Genomic DNA, 8,371 nt, shown 5'->3' on the forward strand with positions numbered 1-8,371 from the left:
TGAGTGAATTATCTTCAGTATTTACTAAAACATCGCAGTTTTAGTATTTCTGGAAATTACCGTTATATGGGAAGTGGGCGTGGTTAAAGTCCGATTTCGCCCATTTTCAATACCAACCTACCTTGGATTAANACCAACCTACCTTGGATTAACAGAAACCTACATACCAAATTTCGTTGAGATATCTCAATTTTTGCTCGAGTTATCGTGTACACGGACGGACGGACAGACGGACAGACGGACAGACGGACGGACAGACAGACATGACTTAATTGATTTCTCTTTTCATTCTGATCATTTATGTATACATTTATCTATATCTATCTCGATTCGTTTTGGCTGTTACAAACAACCGTTATGTGAACAAAATTAATATACCCTTGTGCACAAGTGCGCTCGGGTATAAATATTTGTTCCCTCTATATGAACTCCTGCCCCTAGATGAGAGGCTGGCTACGCCCTTGTATACAAAGCAGTTAAAGTATTTAAACCGTAGGTATATCATACGGTCAGTTTTTTTTTTTTGAGCGCATACATGGTTCCATAATAATGATTTCAGTATCTTCATTAATGCATATTGTAACTATCAATATCTTATAAAGAGAAGTGTAATGAAGTTAGAAGGGCGAAATTCAAGGATGTGGTAGTTAACATATTTGTCCTTGACACATATTTTTTTCAAAGTAAATAGTGGAAATTTCCAAGGATATTCAAGTATAAAATTTTAAAATGACATTTTCAATACTTATTCGTCATGGTGCACGCAAAAATTAAATTTTTTTCTATTCTACAGAATTTTTCCTTTTAGTTGATATCCATATTGTTATTCTACAATGCACCGCATCTTTTGAATAACTTTTTTATTCAATCATATTCTAGAGATTTCAAAGTCCTTTAAAAAAAAATCCTGACGTCAGAGAGAAAAACTAAAAACGCAGTTTTATTATATTTGGCCACCAGTTTTGTGAATATATTAATTTTTTTGTGTGTAAAATTGACTGTCGCACGGTGTAATTTGTCAGTTCAATTCTATTTGATAAAATAAGAGATCATATAGAAGATTTGAATTGGGCACGACCTTCACCCATCTGTTTACTGGATTAAATCTATTTTTTATGAAATTTAGCGTGTTAGTAAATATTTCGCTAGTGGGTTGGCTGAAAAAACCCCTTTCCAGGATATTTTAAATTAAATATTCAAAGATAATCTTTTTTTTTATTTTGCACTCATTTGATTAACAAACGTATTATACACCAATCGAAAGCATTAAGCCTATATAATGTGTTAAACACATGAGTGAAAATTACTAGTATTACTCACCTGTTTATACCTACCAACCACTCCGCGGAATTTTTGCTTGTAGGTTTTTGACATTTGGTTTTGATGCAATGCTGAAAACGCGAAAAGAGTTAAATGTCAAAAAATTAGGGATGGCAAGTAATGTTTCAGTGTCTTATCGAGTATTTGCATTGCACAATGTAAATGTAATACTGTGTTTACATACGGCGATTTTAGAGGAACTTTTAATTGAAAGTGGTGTAAACTGCCTTTAAACCAACTGCTTTCAATGCAGTTGTAAACACCCTATAAAGAATTGCGATAATTATGAATAAAATCGCTTAAAACTAGCTAAGATCTCCTAAATAAACGCTGAGAATCCCGCTAGTCACCGAATTCCAATTTTCCCCGCTAACGGCGCGTTTAGATTAGACAATGCTGTCAAGATAATAAACAAATACGTATTAGTTGTCAAAAATGCTGATAATTGTCTCTGAGACACAGGCGTCCTGACAATAGTTATGACAATTCATTTTGAGCAAAATGTCGAACGTGAACGTTGTATTATAATACGCATTTCGCGCGAGTTATTTAAGCTAAAAACTGAAAAATAATAAAGAAGAGACAAAGTTACAGACACATCAGCGTATCTTCTGTGTTATTTTAGTTCTTTTGTTGTGTGTGTTGTGTTTCTCTTCATTCTTGCACAAGACTACAAAATTATTGTCTGCATACGTCAAATGATTGTCCAATACTGTCTTGAAAATAAACACCGCAGTGATAGAGAAAGTTGCAAAAATATGCATGTACTAGTGAAAAAGTTTGCATGCATTGCTATTGTCATGACAGTATTCTCCGGTGTAAACCCCAAGTAAGTAGAAAATAAATTCTCTAGATCTAGCGGGAAAATCCCTGAAATGGCAACAGTGGTGGTGATAAAATTAACATATATGTGTGTATATATCACATGTACAGATTACTATATATTGGGGCTTATATGTACATACATATGTACATTAGATGCCTTATTTTCTCCATACATTTTGCTAAAGTATTTCAGATCCTCCCTCCGGCAGCAGAATATGAAAATAGGGCGCTAAAAACTAAAAAAAAATGAAAAAAGATATCCACTATTGCAAAAGCTGGATGAGCTACTCCGAAATCCATGATTTATAAGACTGTTTCGCTGTAGGTTTAGGCTCTTATATCAAAAAACCTTCATCTTGCACAAGAAAGAAAAAAAGATCTCCAAAGTCATGAAGAATAACCGCTAAAGTGAATGACATTCCTAGTTCTTTAACACAACTAACCAGAAAGTTACCCACACTGCCTAAAGTGACTATATGGTATTATTTTTCATGACCTTTCAAATTTATTTGTTAGGATTTTCCAGATAGTAGTAATTTTACTAAAATTAAAATACTTAAATTTTTAGCTAATTTAATGTTGTTTTTAAACAGCTAACAGATCTTGAATTGATTTATATTTGAACTAGTAAATTAGGTTTAAGTAAAGCCATGTTGAGTACAATCAGGTCTGACTTACTTTAAAATTTGTTGAAGTTTTTAACAATATCGTTTTTATATGCCAGGTAGGGAGTACTTTTATGTGCGCCTTTACTATTTGAAAGAAATAAATGATTTCGGAATATGCTAACCTCTAGCAGCAATGTCGAAGGGTAGGGGAAATGTTGATTTAAATTTAGATTCTCTATGTTCCGTTCGTTTGTCTAATCTGTCTTTTTAATGTTAACATATTCAGAGTAGAAATTAGTCATGTCATGTTTCACTACTCTCTTTAATTTAGTGGCGACGCCTAAACGAGAACTAATGTTAAAATTAATTGCAGTTTTCTCTATATGTGTTAAATTAATGAAACTTACCAGTTAGGAAGTAACTACTAATTTTTGTCGTTTTCTCCATAAAACCCATGCATGGAATTAAACCCCGCGGCAAACGATAGCACATCAATATTTTTACCAGTTTTGATTACTTTTCTTTTGATTTTTTTAAGGTTCATTATTTTTATATAAAAGTATTGCTCCTTATCTAACAAATACCATATAAATCTAAATTTCAGACTTTGTACAAAAATTATAAAAATTCCACAAACTTTTCATCCCAATTCCATGCATTTTAATTTCAATTTCTAGAATAATTTTTGGTATGCAGTTTTATAGCTTACTAAATTCTAGTATGATAATGTGCAAGTTTTAAGTTGCTGAAAAATCGCGTTGTTATACCCGAGCACTTATGCACAAGGGTATTGTAACTTTGTTCACATAACGGTTGTTTGTAACAGGCAAAACGAACCGAGATAGATATAGACAAATGTATACATAAATGATCAGAATGAAAAGAGAAATCGATTAAGCGGTGACTGTCTGTACATCCGTCCGTCTGCGCACGCGATAACTCGAGTAAAAATTGAGATATCTTAACGAAACTTGGTACGTGCACTTCTTTCGGGCGTAGGATGGATGGTGTAAATGGGCAAAATCGGACAATAACCATGCCTACCTCCCTTATAACGGTATTTTCAGAAATACGAAAACTGCGATATTTTAGTAACTACTGAAGATTATTCACTCAAAATTGATATTTGAAATAATTTTTAGACGAAAAATAAGAATATTTTAAATTTTTGGAAAATGGGCGTAGCCACGCCCACTTATCGTTACATGTGTGTATCTTGGTAACCGCTGCACCAGTTTCTTCCATACTTGGCACAGTTGTTGGCCTTGATACGACATACCAAGTAGGCGAAAATTTTTAAAATCGGACAATAAGGTATATGCACACAATTGCGGGGTAGTACGTTATTCCGTTGAATTCCGATTTTTTTATTTAAATAAGGAATTGGTAGAATGTTTGATCAAATAAAAAATACCTGAATAAACTTAAATTTTTAAGAACTAATAAGGTCCATTCTAACTGTACTTATGGATTATATTTATATAATATCAGGCAGTCTATAAGTTGTAGTTCGGAGAATTAGCATCATGTAAGCAGATGTCCTAAGCGAAGTGTTAACGACTGTAGTGTATTTTCTTAAGGCTGTAAAAATTTAACGATAAGTATTTTTCGCACTATGATAATATTTTAGTATTCATTAACCATCTTTTAACTGGTTGTGTAACTGCCAAATTCATCCCGGTAGATTTAATTACCTTACAAGTGATATTTCTGATTCACGGAATTATGTATATATTTCGTTTACTAGGTACATAATTCCGTGCCTAACACGGAAATAGGGCTTTTCAATACTTAACATTTTTTCTTATTTTAATTAAATTCTTACAAAAACTATCTCACTAATTCTTTTTGTCATTAAATTAAACACTAAAGAAATTGTTGAGGTAATTCCGTTCTATAGTTTTATTAACCTAAACGTTAATATTTTAATGGTAAATATCTGTGGTTCACTACATTCTAATGAATTATTGACATTATAGAATTTTTGTTATTTCTATTATTTACAGTAAAATGTTGAAAATGTATCAAAAATTTAATTCATTATCATTATTTTGACATCATATTGATAATTACAAAAAAAAACACGATGTTATGTAATATTTTAAGGTTTAAATTTCTGTCACGGATTTATGTGCTTTCAGTTCTTTATTCCGAGCTATACCACGCATTTACGTTAAAACTGTAAGAAAAGAAGGACGTATTTGCGGCGCAACATTTTACACTAGCATTTCATTGAACTCGGTTCAGAAATTATTAAAAAAGCGCTTATTTTTGCTAGGAAATAATTTAAAATTTGTGTTCCACTCGCTGATTATTACATTAAACGAGTNACAGAAATTATACGCCTTTGTAAAATAATGTTCCTATATGGTTCAGTTCTGCAGCTCATATTAACATTTACATCATGCGATCGTAAATGCCCTTCTGCNCTTTATTTTACATCAAAAATGGCAAAAAATCGCCACTCAAAATAAGATTTGGTCGCAGCTCTGAATAATATCAATAATCAAAAGTTGAGTATATGTATATAAGCTGCAAAATTATACAAAATACATGATCAGAAGCTAAGGGCCATTTTCTCAAGTAGGTTTTAAACTTTATCAGCTCATTAGACACAATTTCTTAGAGTAGAAGAGTGATACTCATGTGTTCATGGCTCATGATTAACATGCTTTCCTGATCCTTTTTCATATAAAAAATCTTTGCGTATTTTCATTTGATAGCTATTTTTTTTATTTGTCCCCTGTTAAAGTTTGAGTTTTTGTATTTAAAAAAAATAAAATAAATGGTTAGCGCTTCTGACTTTGCACATCGATGATGCGGGTTTGATCCCTGCTGAAGTCTAGAAAAAAGAAGTCTGATGAGGAGATGTGGGATCTCCGAAATAGCTGCTATANAACAAAAGGAGAAGGTTATCAATTCGTCGGATTATTTTTTTTTATGTATGATACCGCATAACTTTGGACCACGTCAACTGATTTCCAGGTGATCCCATACTNTTTTTTTTATTTGTCCCCTGTTAAAGTTTGAGTTTTTGTATTTAAAAAAAATAAAATAAATGGTTAGCGCTTCTGACTTTGCACATCGATGATGCGGGTTTGATCCCTGCTGAAGTCTAGAAAAAAGAAGTCTGATGAGGAGATGTGGGATCTCCGAAATAGCTGCTATAACTTCTACCGCTGAGACTTTGTTGCTTTTTCAATTTTCTCTAATAAACAAAATCGTGGTACAAATCCCAATAACAATAATAAAAAAGAAAAAAATTTTGAATATTTAAATAATTTCTCAGAAACTATCAAGCCTATTGAAAANAAAGATGTTTCAAATACCTTTCGTTTGGCACCCATATTGTTCCTCAAACATATTTTCNCCAATAACAATAATAAAAAAGAAAAAAATTTTGAATATTTAAATAATTTCTCAGAAACTATCAAGCCTATTGAAAAATAATGCGTACACGGTTTATGGAGAATTATTTTTTTCTTTCATATGCCATATTTTGTATTAAGGTTGCTCAATTGGTCCGTAAAATATACGTGATTAAGTGGAACCACTTTTTACCTGAATAACGGTAAATTGCAAATCTCTCGGGTGATTCTACATAGGAATTGGATAGGGGCTTCCTTGGAGCAAAAAAAAAATACAAATTTGTGATCCAGTGTTATTTACGAGGAAGAAAAATTTCCCGGTATAGTAATGACCACTCAGGAAAAAAACACGAAGTCAAGACGATGAAAATGAGTGGAACAAATNTCACCCTAATGCTTAATAATATACATATGTACGCACACATGTACAAATGTATTTGGGTCGTTCTTAAAAAACATGACCAATTGGTNCCACTCAGGAAAAAAACACGAAGTCAAGACGATGAAAATGAGTGGAACAAATTGGCGCTGGCCTGACAAAGTGGACGTGCTCATCTACGATGCTTCAGATGTCCTTAGAATATTGGAAACACCATTATTACTTAAAAGCCGCGGAGTTCATGCATTTAATGATTTAAGTTTTCAAAAGTAGTTGGTAGAAAAAGAACTGCTATTGCATTGTACTAATTATTCCATTGATTTTATATTTTTGTTTAAGTTCAATAGTCAAATAATTTTTAAGAACATTGAATATTATTTATTTTGAAAATTATTTTACAATTTGTACAAATTAAAATTTTCGGTAAATACAAATTTTGATTTGTGCTTAAATTAAAATTAATTTTTTAAGTTAAATAATAAAGATATCATCATTTTGGTAACATGAAATCTGTATATTTATTGCATGGCCGGAATTAGGAACACATTATCGCGGAATTAGTTACATCAAAGAATATTTGCCACGGATTTAGAGACATATTAAGGTGTCATTAAATTTATTAATATCAATTATAATTCTACTTATTTTCTTTTACCGATAATTGGAAACTAATCTAAGTTGATCGATTTAAAGGTAACATATTGATTTTTTAATTTACATTTGGTAAATAGTTTCAACGCAAAAAAATTTAAACGTCAGAAAAATCCTTAGTACCCCGGAATTATGTACATTTACCTTAAACCAGTAATTATTAATGCTTATTTATTCAAAACTAGCTGTACCCTGCCACGCTTTGCTGTGGCATATTCCTGTTATATGGATGATAAATTATTATATTTGTTGTTTTTCCATTGGCTGCATAGATATCAAGGATATCTGGTTTGCCGACACAGGAACACGCAACATCCAAAGTTCGACCTGGAGCATTATTGATTGTGATTCCGAATGTCAATCGAATTGGGAGTTGCAATCTTTTAAATTGAAATGGTGTATCGGTCGGAATCATGGGAATTCTTCACCTTTGAAAGGCCACGTTAAAATCTTTACACTACTTTCTTCATCAATTTCTTAAGTGCGAGTCGCGTGTCGTTGCAAAGATTTGGCTGACTAATATTCCGCAACATGATAGTTGGGACACCTATTTTCAATTTCAGTATGTGGGGTCTCCCTGGAAGATCAATCGAGTTCAAAAATTTCGTTGGATGGACTTTTTCCATAACGGTGTTTTTCGACGTATATGCTATTTCCTCACGTTGAATGCTGGATTGAATAACATTAGTGGTATTCACCAAAGTGAGCAAGTGGCCTGGCGGTCTGGTAAAAGAGCTGATCAGCTCAAGCAACGACTGTTTTCAATACCACTATTATTTAGTTGATAGACATCCTTATTCTTCGCAGCAAGAATAGCCCGTTAACTGAGCCAATCGTGATTCCTGTAATTAATTTTCTAATAAATAAACATTCTTTCGATCAGTTCTCCTTAATCGAGAAACTACAGACAATGTTTGCATAAAGTCTCCTGCGACCAATATCAATGCATTTTCGAATGGTTGAACGTTTCCACGCAAATCTCGCAACAATTGATCAAGGAGCTCAAGCGATTTTTTATGTGCCATGGTGCACTCATCCCAAACAATGATATTAAATTTTTGTAATACTTTTCTATGCCGGTTGCTCTGGAAATATTTTAAGTGGGAGTTTCGATGATTTATATGTTCAATGCCAGCTCACCTGGTAACAATGTCGCAGCAATTCCAGACGAAGCGATAGCTAAGGTAATGCAATTTTTTGATCGAACCGTTGCCAGAATC

The 8,371-nt window shown here is 32.6% G+C and overlaps 1 long non-coding RNA gene across 1 annotated transcript in view; it reads right to left on the reverse strand.

Annotated features, from left to right (window-relative positions):
* The window catches only part of LOC108358618 (uncharacterized), a 91,216-nt gene that overhangs the window by 69,057 nt on the left and 13,788 nt on the right, over nt 1-8,371 (reverse strand). Inside the window, exon 2 of the long non-coding RNA XR_001846801.1 lies at nt 1,321-1,391. This is a non-coding gene — a long non-coding RNA (uncharacterized LOC108358618). The remainder of the gene's footprint in view (nt 1-1,320; nt 1,392-8,371) is intronic.

The sequence above is a fragment of the Rhagoletis zephyria genome, unplaced genomic scaffold (assembly GCF_001687245.7).
Source record: "Rhagoletis zephyria isolate East Lansing unplaced genomic scaffold, Rhagoletis_zephyria_1.1 Rzeph_scaffold_00276, whole genome shotgun sequence".
Lineage (NCBI taxonomy): Eukaryota > Metazoa > Arthropoda > Insecta > Diptera > Tephritidae > Rhagoletis > Rhagoletis zephyria.